The sequence below is a fragment of the Physella acuta genome, unplaced genomic scaffold (genome assembly GCF_028476545.2).
Source record: "Physella acuta isolate Inbredline_101_S28 unplaced genomic scaffold, ASM2847654v3 ptg000136l, whole genome shotgun sequence".
NCBI lineage: Eukaryota > Metazoa > Mollusca > Gastropoda > Physidae > Physella > Physella acuta.
This window is the reverse complement of record NW_026731655.1, coordinates 270520-286804: the sequence shown is the minus strand read 5'-3', so window position 1 is coordinate 286804 and position 16285 is coordinate 270520.

Sequence of the window (16285 nt, the reverse complement as noted above, 5' to 3'; positions counted from 1 at the left end):
TAATGAATTAAACTCAAAGATCTTTTGTACTGGTGAGTGCATTAATTTTAAAATTATAAACTATTGCTGTGCATAATTGTACAATTACGTATGCACAATTTATTTTGATAGTAAGACGATTCATGCACAAGAGATAAAAATCCTTTTCACTAATCTATTCCTTCTTCGAGTTTTGTTTTGTTTTTTAATCTTTTTTACTAAAGCTTCTCAAATATTAAAAAAAACTTAAATTCAAAATTGAAAAAGCTCCATAATTCTGTTTAATGAATTGATTTTTGTTCCTTGATTTTCCACGTGTCTACGAAAAAAAGAAACATGATTAGACATAAATAAACCTCATTTTAAGCTTTTAAAATGTTCTTTAAACTTAAAGATATTTTTTTATAATTTTCCGCATGGTCTAAATTACTTTTATGTAATAGTGCAGGTTTAAAAAAAAAATATCTTTGTAGACCTTGTTTTCGTCAACTCGTTTCTCTCCATTGATACGTGCCGTACGATCGTGCCGTACGATCATATGACTTCAGGTATGGTTAATAAAGACATTGCTCGTGTGAAAGCGATATTAACTTTTAAGACCTATTTCGTTCTATGGACCTATTTTTATGCCAGTTTCTACACAGAAAAATATTCAGCACAAAACGGAACGCATGCACTTTTATGTCTAAGGACTTAACTACTTATCGGAACTTCTTTCCGAAGCATTAAGTACAAACAAATCATCTGACGGACAAAAGTCATTACATCGCTAACATTGTACATTGAGCCAGCGGAGATAAGCGATATGAACCTATCGCACGTTTTCGCGATTATTCAGTCCTAGTCTACACCTTCCCCATTACAAGTCCCCATCTTTCATAGAACTAATCCGCACCTCCACGAGTCAACAACTCATCTAGTCCACACCTCCATTAGTCCACACATCCCCTAGCACTGTTTAAGCGTGAAGAATTACATGACTAAACGGTCCTTTTTATCTTTTTTTTTTTTTAAATTAAAAAAAAAAAAACGTTTCTAGTAGAGCGTCTTCTAACAGCTCTTTCTCTATGTACGTGAATGTGAATTCTAAGAGTTGTTTTTACATAGTTCTTTGTGTTGATATAGTTCATTATTTTTATTGCAAACTGCATTTTTTTAAAAATTCTCAATAGTTTCTGGGTAGACGAAATCATCAAATATTCTCGATAATTATATTTTATTTGACTTAGTCACCGTGTACGTTAGATTAGCGTCCCCATAATTCAATGTGCCGCCCATCAGAATGTCTTGTCCATTGAGCAATTTACTTAATTGCTTTGTGAAATCCGTAGTTCCAACTTTTCTGTTAATAATGTTGTCTGTTTTGGGTCGACCTTTATTGCTTGTACATGTTTTAACAAAATGCTTCAATTGGTCGTGTCGCCCACGCTAGTCTACCAGCATTGATTGCAAAAACCATTACCACCCAGCTAAAGCTGTTTGACTATTTTCATTGATCCAGGACAATATTAGAGTAGCTTTACATGAGAAGCACACACGGTTGACCGCCAAACTATGTATACAAAATTCTTTTTTAAACGACGCTAAAAGTATTTAAGTATTCGATTAATATTATACAATACTTATTTGCTAATTCAAATAGCAGTTACGAGTTGCTCAAGCTCAAAGGCTGAAAATAAAAACTTTGATCTAGTCCGTTGATTAAGACTATTCAACACCTCCCCTGGTATTCGACCGCATCTCCCCTAGCACTCGTTCCCGTCGATGCAGTAAAAGGCGCCTCTCAGATTGTAAGATGAAATGTTTAATTAGATAACAAACTGGGTATTACTGTGACAAGTGCGGTTAAAAATAGCGTGTAGAGTATATGGTTTGCAAGTCTCGTTCTCTCTCACTTAAAATTCAAAATCTCGATAGCCAAGTAGATATGAATTTTCGAACTAAATTCATTGTTGTGAATGTGATACCCATGGATAAGGTTTTCTTAGATACCATAAGTAGCCGAAATGCAACATATTTCTCAGAAGAGAATGAAATGAAGTACCTGTATGATTCGGTTATTGCAACTACGTTTAAGACACCGTATTACTGTTTCGGATGGATTAAAACAAACTACGATTCTTTCAAAATCACAAATTTAAGCAGGCTATGTTTGTCTTTTAAGCTAGCCTACATCATGTACCTTATGTTACACAATAATAGCGGAGATAAATGTTTCTGTTTTTTTTAACGATTAAAAATAAAATAAATGAAAAATACTAGCTGGCACGTAAAAAAAAATAGAAGTTGCTGACCTATTCAATGTGAAATGTGTGGTTAGATAGCAAGGAGAGTATAAGAGTTGAAACGTGAAGAAATACATGACTAAACGCTGCTTTTTATTTTTATTTGAATTCAATAAAAGTGAGCCCCAACAGTCATGTTGTCGTTCACCGTCTAGTGATGTGTGTACTAATTTTATGCCGTCGTGAAATCTAACATGGATAATTCTACACATGTTAGTGATGTGTATGTCAGTCTAGCGGTTAGGGCACATTATTCCTCTAACCTACAGTTGCAAAATAGCCACGCTATATTCTTATTAGTTGCTAGAGATATGAATGAAATGTAGCATTTTGGTCACCGGGTGTTAAGTTTTTTGGAAGTTTTTTTGAACCGTCGTTTTCGAACTGTAGGAAGTGTAGCATTTAAGCGAGCGGATAATGATATGTCTTGAAATGTAAAAGTGTTCAATGTGTTTTTGAACTGTTAAAAGAATAGGTTCTAAGCCAACGGATGTTGACGTTTCAAGATAGAGATGAGTTTCCTCATTTTGAAAAAAAAAAGATTTTTGATCGAGCTCACAAAGTTCTGATAGAGATTCCTCTAACAGCTCTTTCTCTTTGTATGTGAAAGTGAATTCTAAGATTTCATTTTACAAAGTGCTTTCTGTTGATATGTTTCATTATTTAACAAACAGCAATTTTTGTTTTAATTCTCAATATTTCATGTGTATACTAAATCATCAATATTATTATTCATATATGTCTTTGATTTAATAAACGTTAATGATAGAGTCCCCACAATTCAATATGTTGTCGATCTCCGTCTCTATCAATGATCAATTTGCTTAATTGCGTTTTAAATTCTGTGTTTCGCACTGTTGTCCAACCTCTACCGCGTACAACTTTTCTATTTTTACTGTTGTTTGAATTGAATTGACCTTAATAGCTTGAGTTTTTTGCAATAAACCTCAACTTGACCGTGTCGGCCTTGCTGGTCAACTGTGGTCTTTGTCTATGATGGTAGATTTGATCCTAGGAAATGTTGCTTGGAACTACTTTCGATTTTTCAGCTAGACGACGCCTACCTAGGAGCAATCCTAGGTAGGATGACCCGTCACTACACCATCGAACTTACGATAATCTCGACGAACTATACTTAACGATCAACTCGACTACTCACATTTCAAAACTTACGATTATTCGTCTCTCGACTACTCAAATAGCATTATTCAAATAAAATAAAGATAAAATAAACATTATTCAAAATCAAACGAGATTTAAGTCTATTAAACCATCCACCATTACGCTATTCTCACATACTCAAACTCTTTGATCTAGTCCAGGGGTCTCCAAACTACGGCCCGCGGACCGAATACAGCCCGCGAGGTCATTTTATCCGGCCCGCGACAATCTTTTTGTCCACTGAATAAATATTTGTTGGAGGTGGCTGAGGAGCTTTGCACAGAAAATTCAAAACTATTTGAAAATGTAGCTTTGTGTGCAAATACAATTACTCGCCGTTTTGCAGACATTGGTGAAAACATTGCGACTCATATCTAACCATAGATAGTTCAGAGACAAACACAAAATCGCAAGATTTACCCTATTTCACATCAGTAAGATTGCTAATTTTGCGAGAACATTTTGAGCAGAGTATCTAAGAAAAGAAATAGGTGACTTCCTGATAGGAAAGGCAAGTCACAGCCATTATTGTCTAATGAAGAATGGGTATAGAAATTGGCCTCTGCTGCAGTCATAACCAGTCATTTAATTTTTCTAAACCTAAAAGGGTAAGAGAGTGAAATCTACTTTCTGATCTATACACCCACCTAAAGGCCATTAGATACAAATTTGTCATGTTTTTGGAACAAGTACAGGCTAACAACTTGACACACTTTCAGCACTGCAAGGTCTTTACGGCTGAAGCAACCACTGAGTTCCCCACGTCATTTAGATACGAGATCATTAAAGACCTCCAGATGCAGTTTCAGTAGCGATTTCTGACTTGGATTCAAAGGCAGAAGAAGTGAGACTGTTTCAAAGCCCATTTGAAGCAAATGTAACCAGTTGCAAAGATGAACTGCAGCTGGAGGTCATTGAATTGCAAGAAAATGACTTCCTTAGAGAACGTTCAAAGAAGGGCGGATGGGTTTTCATACTTTCCTAACATTAAAACTTTTTTCATCAAAGTACATATCCAATTTTCGAACAACATGCCTGTGTGAACAAACATTTTCGAGAATGAAATACGTGAAGAACAATTTGAGAACAGACGTGGACCTCTGGTGGGGGGGGGGGGGGGGGGGAGGGGGTGGACACTTGAAATGTGTATATGTTTTTATATAAACTATATTTCGTTGGGGGGGGGGGGGGGGAGCACGACCCTGAAGAGATGCCTTAAAGAAACTCTGGCCCCCGAACTGATATTTGATAGTTAATGTGGCCCTCGGGCTGAAAAGTTTGGAGACCCCTGCTAAGCGATAGAGCGCTAGTGTGATAACCATCAGTAGGAAAAAAAATGAACTTTCAAATTAGCATGTATATGCTCTACCATTCGACTGCTCAGTTCCATGAATCAGCGATTATTATTCATATATTTTGTTTAGTTCCGTGTTTCACACTGTTGTTAATCATTTACCGCTTACAATAGCTACATCAACATTTCTGTTACTAATGTTGTCTATATTGAATTGATCTTTATCGCTTGAGATTTTTAAAGTTTAAAGCTAAACTTGGCCATGTTGGTCTACCAGTATTTGTGGTAACATCAACAACAAAGTATTTGTATTACCACCAACCTAAGGATGTTTTACTATTTTCGTGGATTCTACGTGAAGTAGACAATCCAGGAAAATAGTAGAGTAGGTTTGCATAAAAATATACAAGGTTTGCAGCTAAACCATGTATTTAAAAAAAAAAACGTTTGAAAATACATCGTATCATTTCATTTTTTATAAAATAATATTAATTACAAACTCAACGACTAAGTGAGATATACCAGGGGTCGGCAACCTGCGGCTCGCGAGCCGCATGCGGCTCTTTTTATATCAAGATGCGGCTCTCCAGCTCCTTGAACAAATACTAATAATCTTAATAAAAAAATAAAATATTTGAAAAAAATAAATGTTAGTGGCTCTTTAAAACCAGGGAAATTTTGAAAATTGTAACTTTTGGCTCTTCAGCTTCAAAAGGTTGCCGACCCCTGAGATATACCATATGGCATATGATCTTGTCCCGTGATTTTCAAGGGATCCAAAATTTTATTTTCATTGTGGAACATGGAAACATAATTATCCTGTAGTTTCACCTTTTAAAAAATTTAGCAAGTAATACAGGTAAAGTTTTGTATTCATTTTAAAGCACATACTTTTTTTTTAATTCCAAAATAACCAAAAATGGACAGAATAATACCTTATCACATATTATTAACTATGTTAAAAATAATAATTAAAACAATCATTTTCGATTACATTGTATTATTACTATTTTTCTAATGCAAAAATTCAGTTTCTTGGTTATTTCCCTTGTCTAGAATATTTAAATGGGAAACAACTAACAAAATGAAATATTCTCTTGCATCCATTCCTCTCAGGGTAATGCCGGGATAAATTGTCCGTCAGCTAATTCTACGCCGAATTGCATCAAATCACTGTACGAATTAGGGAATGAAACTCAATTATCTTTTGTATTGATTAGTGCGTTGATTTTAAAATTACAAACTAATTTTGAGCATGCATGTAGTATTACGTATGCACCATTTCTTTTTGATAGGGACAGTATACAATAAACTTCATTTTAATTAACATACAACTGTTAATAAAACAAATAAGTTCAGCCTTTTTCATTGCTAATAGCATTAGACCAGGGGTCGGCAACCTTTTGAGTCTAAAGAGCCAAAAGTTACAATTTACAACATTACCCGGATTTTAAAGAGCCACTAACATTTTTATGTCAATAGTATATTTGTTTAGGATTATATATATATATATATATATATATATATATATATATATATATATATATATATATATATATATATATATATATATATATATATAATCCTAAACAAATATCATACTATATATAATTTAAAATAAATAGCTTTGAATATATGAGATAATCTCATTTGAATTTGTGTTGAGAGGATCTTCTATGTAAGTCAGAGTACTTGCATTTGTTTTGAATTGCTCAAATCTCTCAGTGAAAACATCCTTCATTTTGCTTATATTAATGCTGAAGTGATTGAATAGTAGCATTGGTTTCATAACGATATTTTTCAGATTTTTTCGTAATTAAGTAATTTACCGCTCACCATGTATTCAACAAAAAAGTTTTTTTTTCGAAAAAAATCACTTCTTCAAGCAAGACATAGGCTCAGTTTTCCTTTCAGTTTTACACTTAGCTGGTTTAGTTTCTTTGTGATATCCACTGTAAAGTTGAATGTTTCAATTCGGAATGGACAACGTAATAGGAAGTACATTGAGATAGGGAGTAACTAAATGTTCTAATATAATAGTCGATGTTTATTGTTTATATCTTATGTTATATCGTTTATTACCGAGTGTTGCAGACTAATATTTTTATGAGTTTTGAAAATAAGATAATTATTAATATTTGTGCATGGAGCTGAAGAGCCGCAACTGGACACCAAAAGATCCGCATGCGGCTCGTGAGCCGCAGGTTGCAGACCCCTGCATTAGACCAATATCAAAAGTAATAATAAAATGTAATTGGAAGATTTTTTAAAATATTTCGATCAAGAATCTAGCTCTAAATTTAAATATGTTGTAAACGAAATTCTCAAACGTTTCTGTGGAGACAAAAATAAAAAAATTAGTGTTTATATATTTTGTTTGAATCAATCACCGTGTACGATAGATTAGCGTCCCCTTAATTTAGTATGCTGTCAATCTGAATGTCTTGACCGTCGATCAGTATGCTTAATTGCGTTTTGAATTCCGTGTTTCGAACTGTTGTCAACCATCTACCGCGTACCATCGTTATTTCAACTTTTCTGTTACAAATGTTGTACGTTTGTATAATATTAATTTGCTATAAAGGACATAACACCACACAACATTTACATGGTCGTTTCGCGTCTTTGTATTCTTGGGCCGATTCTTGCATTTGAACAATCTTCAGTGGGTAGTGGTTGATCTTCGTTGGTAGTTGTAGCTGGGTTGTTCTGAAGTCTTGAAGTGGTGTTATTTGGTTTGTAGTTTTGTGTGAGGTGAGGGAGGGGGGTTTATGGAACTAGATTTGCTGAGCTGGTATCGTAATGATGAAGTAGCGGGTTGTTGAGGTATCGTAGATAGCTGTAGTCTTTGTCGTTGATGGTAGATTTGATCCTAGGGAAGTGTAGCTTTGAACTATTTTTGATTTTTTAGCTAGACGACAACTACCTAGGAGCAATCCTAGGTAGGATGATCCGTCACGACACCATCGAACTTACGATAATCTCAACGAACTATACTCAACGAGCAACTCGACTACTCAAATTTCACAACCTACGATTATTCCTCTCTCGACTACTTAATTAACATTCTCCCAATCAACTATTCTGAAAAACGCTACTACTCGACATTCTCAACTAACGATTACTCAACCCCATCTACCAATCAACAACGAATCAACTCTCGGCCACGCTAAAATGATTTACTTTCAACTCGTCATCCCAAACTCAAGAGATTTAAGACTACCCAACACTCCAGCATTACGCTATCCCAGGGGTCGGCAACCTGCGGCTCTCTAGTTCCATACAACATTTTAATAATTATAATATTTCATTTTCAAAACTCATAAAAATATTATATTGTAAAAAAAAAAACACAACTTCAACATAAACAGTACTAAAACACTCATCTGAGAATAGAGAGAATAGGTGCAGTAGAAAGTGTACGGACAGCTGAGAGCTTTTTCGAATACCGTTAAATGGGGAATGTTGTTTTATTCCGAAAGCAATCCTCTGTCAGTCAGTATGCATTAATTTGTCTTGAGTGACGCTTTAGCTTCCTACTGTTGAGATAGGTACTGAACTGTGGGGTACGAGTAGGGTGGGAGATAAGCCTTGTGTGAACCGAAAGACATAAGTGACCGATACAGTAATCAAACCGATACCCAAGCCAGTTAGTCGGAGTTTGCCGAGTTGAGGCCTGCCTGGCTGGGTCCGTAAAGAAAGAAAGAAAAAAGTTATTGGCTTCTAAAGTGGATAGGGATAGACGTATAGTTATAATTATTTTATTACTAATTTTATAATAGTAGAGCTTGCTAAAACATTTCTGTGCAAAACATTATGTATGTTTTTATATGAATTGATATTAATTCATAACTAACGTTATTTATTTCAAATCCAAAATCAAATTAATTTACCTAATCCTTATCAAATACCAAAAAATTGAACAATGTTAGTGGCTCGTTAATAAAAAACGTTTTATTAAAAAGCTTTTATGTAATAATGCACTAAAAAGTTGAAAATAAATTATTCACTACTATTTAAATTATTATAAAGAAAAGCGTGGCTCTCTTTCTAAATATTAGACACTACTATTTAAATTACTATAAAGAAAAGCGTTGGTCACTTTAGTATCTATTGAATACCTTTACTAATATTTAGGAAGAAACCCACGCTTTTCTTTATAGTAATTTAAATAGTAGTGTCTAATATTTAGGAAGAGACCCACGCTTATCCGAACCGTAGCTGTCAGATATAATTGCCTACAATTTCGTTTGGCCGTTTCGATCTAGACTGACGACAGACAGAGGAAGTCAGTTAAAAGCTTGTAAAAACGGAAATTTTGGGGTCTTCTGTCTCAAAAGGTTGCCATCCCCTGTCATATACGTATACCAGGGGTCGGCAACCTTTTGAAGCAGAAGAGCCAAAAGTTACAATTTTCAAAATTTCCCTGGTTTTAAAGAGCCACTAACATTTTTTAAAATTCAAATATTTTATTTTTTTATTAAGAGTATTACTATTTGCACAAGGAGCTGGAGAGCCGCATCTTGATATCAAAAGAGCCGCATGCGGCTCGCGGGCCGCAGGTTGCCGACCCCTGACGTATACACTTTACTCTTGTCCCTTGATTTTCAGGGGATCTAAAATTTTTAACATAACTAATGTAAGGACATCGACAGAGCGGTGGTTTCCAATCTGGTAAAATGCAGCCGGTCATTAAGCTAATGTTTTCTACATAATTTAGAGCATATTAATTATTCAGAAATCCAAAATTAAAAAAAAAGTGAACAGAATATTAGGTAACCATATCATAATAGCTGCGAGGTGTACAATAAATTAAACAATTGTTTTTGTATTTATTGTATTATTATTTTGTTATCACACACAAATGTAAGGATTAAAGTTATTTCCCTTGGTTGCAATTAATTTCAATATGGGAAACAACGAACAAACGGAAATATACTTTTGTTTCCAATTCAGTTCAGGGATGTGCCGTAGCTATCACATAGAAGTGCCTGCAATTTCGCTCGGCCGTTTCGATCTAGTCTGACAACAGACAGAGGAAGTGAGTTTAATAAAAACTTGTAAAACGGAGATTTTCGGCTCTGCCGTCCCCTGTCATATTCGTATTCACTTTAATCTTGTCCCTTGATTTTCAAGGGATCCAAAATTTTTAACATATTACAGTTCATGAGCATCGATGTAATGGTAGTTTCCCTCCTAGAAAAATGAAGCCGCTCATTGAGCTAATGGTTTTCAACTTATTTTAGAGCAAATTAATTATTAAAAAATCCAAAACTTATCAAAAACGGAAAGAAGTTTAGGTAAAATTACGTTAGACAATATTAATAACTGCATAGCATATAATACATTTAAAAAATCATTAGTTTATATTGTATTATTAGTTTTGTTCTCACACAAAAAAATAATCTTAATTTGGTTGTATCCCCTGGTTTATATACATTTGAATATGGGAAATAACTAACAAAATGAAATATTATCTTGTTATCTCTATTCCGTTCAGGGATGTGCCGCTATGTATTTCCCGTCAATTAATGTTACGTCAACAAGAAATCTAAAATGGAGAATTCTACACATATCATAGATGTGTCTAGCACAGGGGTCGGCAACCTGCGGCTCGCGAGCCGCATGCGGCTCTTTTGATGTCAAGATGCGGCTCTTCAGCTCCATGCACACATATTAATAATTATTTTAATTTATTTTTAAAACTCATAAAAATATTAGTCTGCAATACTCGGTAATTAAAGATAGGGATCTAATAACAAAGTAAAGTTTCTAATTTCGAGCAGAGCTTGCTAAACTACTTTAATATGTTTTGTGCGAAACTTGTGTATGTTTTTATATGAATAAATATTATTTTATATTTTAAGCTATTTATTTAAAATGTAATGTATATATATATATATATATATATATATATATATATATATATATATATATATATATATATATATATATATATACCTAATCACATATCATAATATATTGAAAAAAATTTGTGGCTCTTTAAAAACCGTGAAATGTGGTAAATTGTAACTTTTGGCTCTTCCGCCCCAAAAGGTTGCCGACCCCTGATCTAGTCCCTTGCTCACAAGGGATCCAAAATTGTATGCATTTGGTATATTTTTACATGTACAGAAAATCAAGTTAGTTTCACCTTTAAAAAATGTAGCAGGTTATTGAACTAATGCTTTCATACACATTTTAGAGCCAATTATTTATCCAGAAACACAAAAGTAATTAAAAATGGACGGAATATTAGCTAATAAAATATTGATAACGGTGTTTAATGTAATAATTTAAACAATTATTTTCGTTTACATCGTATTATTACTTTAGTTCTAATGCAAAAATTTAGTATGCTTGTTGCTTCCCCTGGTTACTAAAAAATAATTAATGGGAAAAACTAACAAAACGAAAATCGTTTCAGGTTTTAATAATCAAAAGTATCTTATATTATTTATTACACAGTGTAGTATTGGGCATATTTTTTTTTAATATGAACGCGAATGCAGAGGCGTAGCGATCCTTCCCGGCGCCCGGGAACAAACTTTTCGATTTGCGACCCCCCCCCCCCCCCCCTCAATCGTACAATACGTTTAAATACAATTGTTTTCATAAGTGGTAACTTTTATCGTCTCACCAATCTAGTATCAATTATTCCGATTTTAGTCTCGTAAAAGCGCCCCCCCCCCCCCCCACATCTAGGAAAAGCTGGAAAGCGGTTTTGCCGGACACATTTTCTTAAGAGAATTTGTTTTACAGTTGATAATCAAGGTAGAAAACAATTAAATCAGTATGTAACGGCGTGTAGCCATTTTTTTCTTAACTTAGATTGTCTATAAATTCAAATATGCAGCATACAATCAGCTTTTAATTTTTTCACCACCCCATTTGGCGCCTCTCCTAGGGGCATATCTTTGTTCTGTTGGTGATAATGCCCAAGCACTCAAGCACTTTGATCTTGTCACTTAATTTCAAGGGATCCAAAATTATTTTTTTTACAATATTATATACACTCCCCTGACAGAGCGGTATTTTCACGGCTTCAAAAATTCAGCAACGGCCTTGAGCTAATGCTTTTATACACATTTTAGTGCGAATTAATTATTCATAAATGCATAATTTAACAAGATCGGACAGACTATTTTCTAATAACATATTATTAGCTTTGTTGATTGTAATAAATAAAACAATCATTTCGGTTTATGTTGTAATATTGCGTTGCGCATATGCACAAATTCAGGATATTGGTTGCTTCCCCTGGTTGCAATAAATTTTAAATGGGAGACAACTAAAAAAGTAACTACTCTCTTGTACCTATTTCGTCCAGAGATGTGTATATCAACGTACATCTACGAGTTCCTTTTATATAGTTGTTATTTTCTTATAAGGTTCACTTACATGTTTAACAATCTTTGCGTTTTTTCTCCCTCAGTCATTCTGAGGCGAAACAAATCTACAATGGGTAATTATTTCCTCTATATTTTCTCTATACGAGAATGTAAAAGGGTACTTGCATTATCACCCACCTAGTGGACTCACGATTAAATGGAGATCTGAGGAGAGCAATAGAATATCGTTACATTAAAGGCAAACTAGGTTGGCCGTTTAAAAAATATATAAGAAACTTTTTAAGCAAGGCTTAAACATATATAGTATTATTATTATTTTTTTAATTGCATTTATTTGTTTTCAAACTTGGAGTGCAGCTACATTTCACCTAAACATAAGAAACGATTTTTTATACTTTCATCATTTCCACAGATTTTAATTTTTTAAAATTAGTTTGGTAGAATATGTTAATGAATATCTCATCACAAAACATACAGTTATCCGAGTTATGTATAAAAATGTGTTGATGTAACAATTATTTGTTATCTTCATGTATGCAGCGTGTCTTGATGTCATGTTGGGATTTGCCTGATTGCTCCTCCAGCACATAATCTGTAGCTGTTTTTCCAACCTTGAGAACAGATGACCACTTCTCACTGGGGAACTTAGTCACTGCCCATTCAGTCTCCTTGAACATGAATGGCTGCCATATGCCTTGTGTGCTGGGAGTGTCTGTGTGATTATTTTTAGTCATTCTAACAATCTGAACACCTGACCTGGTTCTCAGGTGTTCAGTCCACTTACACATTTCAGGGGCTAATTTAGATGACATTCCCAGGATTTGCTTGCCACCATTTAAATATTGACGGTGATCTGTTTCGTCTTGGTCAGGGGTCGGCAACCTTTCGAGGCGGTAGAGCCAAAAATTATAATCTACAAAATTTTACAGTTTTCAAAGAGCCTCTAATTTTTTTTCAATATTATGGTATTTGATTAGGATTAGGTAACTACATTTTAAAAAAATGGGTTTTAGTATAAAATACTATTTATTCATATACAAAATTACACATGTAAGGCGCAGAACTTAAGAAAGTATTTTTGTTTTCTCTGCTAACATTATAAAATAATTAAATTTTATAACTAGGCCTATAACACTATCCCACCCCATTTTTTAAGGTAATAACTAAAAAACTATGTCACTCAAGTCAAATGAATGCAAACGGACACATAAGAAAATGCCTTCTGAATAAAAAAAAGAACAATTACTATTTAAAATATTAGAAAAAAAATATTAAATGTGCACTTTGGTATTGGAAAGCATGGAACCACTGCCACGGGGCTGGGCGTTGTGCCCAAGCAGACACCAGCAGTCTGTATACTCTCTACTCCACCTATTTTTATTGTTTTTATCTTGTTTGAAGTAGTTTTTTTTTTTTTTTTTACAAACGATTGCTCAACCTCATCTACCAATCAACAACAAATAGACTCTTGGCCACGCTAAAATGATTTACTTTCAACTTGTCATCCCAAACTCAAGAGATTTCAGACTGCCAACCATCTAACATTACGCTATCCCAGGGGTCGGCAACCTGCGGCTCGCGAGCCGCATGCTGCTCTTTTGATGTCAAGATGCGGCTCTTCTGCTCCATGCAAAAAATATCAATAATTATTTTATTTTATTTTATAAACTCAAAAACATATTGTTCTGCAACACTCAGTAAAAAACGATATAACAATACATATAAACGATAAACATTCACTATACTATTAGAATATTTAGTTACTTCCTATGCCAATGTACTACCTATTGAATCGTCCATCCCAAATTGAAACATTCAACTTCATATCACAAATAAACTAAACCAGCTAAATGTAAAACTGCAAGGAAAGGAAAACCGAGCCTATGACTTGCTTGAAAAAATTGTTAGTTTCGGAGAAAAAAAAACGTTTTGTGTTGAAATTACTTAATTCGAAAAATGTGAAAAAAAAATCGTTATGAAACCAATATTACTTTCAAAATGAATCACTTCAGCATTATAATAAACAAAATGGAGGATCTTTTCACTGAGAGATATTAGCAATTCAAAACAAATGCAAGTACTTTCAACACAAAAACAAATGAGATTATTTCATTATTTAAAGCTATTTATTTTAAATTAGGTATATATATATATATATATATATATATATATATATATATATATATATATATATATATATATATATATATATATATATATTTATATATATATATATACACAAATTAATAGCTTTCAATATGAAATAATATTTATTCAAATAAAAACATACACGTGTTTCGAACAAAAAATATTAAGGTATTTTAACTAGCTCTGCACGAATTATATATATATATATATATATATATAATATTACACGCATATCATAAAATTGACATTAAAATGTCAGTGGCTCTTTGCAAACTTAGTAAATTTGTAAATTGTATCTTTTGGCTCTTCTGTCACTGAAGGTTCCTGGCCCCTTCGCTATCCTCATTAACTCATTCACTTAAATCTTGTCCCTTGATGCTCAAGGGATCCAAAATTTTCAAATTAATCTATTTTTGAGGTAAAGTACATAAATCGGTGGTTTCCTATATGGTAAAATGCAGCCGCTAATTGAGCTAATGCTTTTCTACATAATTTAGAGCAAATTAATTATTCAGAATTCCAAAAGTTACACAAAGTGGACAAAATATTAGGTAAACAAATATTAATAGCTGCGAGGTATATAATAAATAAAGCAATTGTTATTGTATTCATTGTATTATTACTTTTGTCTCACTTAAAAATTTAAGAGTGTAAGTTGCTTCCCCTGGTTGTAATAAAATATATATATTTGAGAAACAACTAACAAACGGAAATATACTTTGTTTCTATTCAGTTCAGGGATGTGTCTAGCAGTTAAGGCACATTATTCCTCTATCTTACAGTAACAAGATAGCCATATTGTCATCTTGTTTGCCGATAATGATGTGGATGAGGTATGGCGTCTATGCCACAGAGTGCTTGGGTTTCACGATACTGATGTTGGAGTTTTCATTCGTAGATTTTAAAACGTTTCGGTCTGTGACCAGCTCACAGTTGTAATGAAACGTTATTTAACATCTCTTTGGGGTGGGAACCCCACAACCCCCTCCCCTTCCCTTTTCTAGCAGTTTCTGAGGCAAACCAAAATAAAGCGGGGGTGAACTACTTTAAACTTTCTCGTATATTCATAAGTAATAATAAGGGTTTGTATTGCAACTAAAGTGCAATCGGGCTATAGTCACATAGATGTTAGTGACAAAACATTCGTTTTAAGCTTAATGCGAGTATGAAATAAAATTATCAAATATGATAATACAAGTATCAAATTAAGAAGGTTTTTTTAAGAAATCGGAAATACATAAGTATTATTTCGTCAACCAAACTTAAACAGTACGCAAAATATAGGTTTTTGATAAATGGGAAGTGAAGTAAGTATCTGTTCTGCTTATCGGAAAATAGTTCGTTTTTATTTTTTTTTATTTTCAAGATTGTAATTCATCCTTTATATTCCGTATACGTTCTAGTAGTGAGGTGTAAAACAGCGCAAGCTGTCAAAATTTCATTTAAATTGTGTGCACAATTACAATACTTTCTCTTTACTCTGCATACGAGAAGGTAAAAAAGGATCTTGCATTACCGAGGAGAGTACAAGAATAGCTTTAAATAAGTGGCAAACAAGGTTGGTCGTTGAACAATATATAAGAAACGTTTGAAACAAGTCTAAAACAAATAATGGTATTAATTATTTTTTACAAGCTTTTATTTAACTCACTTCCTCGTCAGTCGACAGTCTGTCTGTCGTCAGTCTAGATCAGGGGTTGGCAACCTTTTGAAGCGGTAGAGCCAAAAGTTACAATTTTCAAAATTTCCCTGGTTTTAAAGAGCCACTAACATTTTTTTTTCAAATATTTTATTTTTTATTAAGATTATTAGTATTTGTTTAAGGAGCTGGAGAGCCGCATCTTGATGTCAAAAGAGCCGCATGCGGCTCGTGAGCCGCAGGTGTCCGAACCCTGGTCTAGATCGAAATGCAGGAGTGAAAATTCGGACACTTCTACTTGATCGATATGATTCACATTTGACACGTGGGTCAAGACATGAAGACAATGCAATCTGATATTAAACTTGACTTAATTGGATGCCTAATAGCTGCGGCATCACGTTCTATGGACGCGCAATGGTTTTTA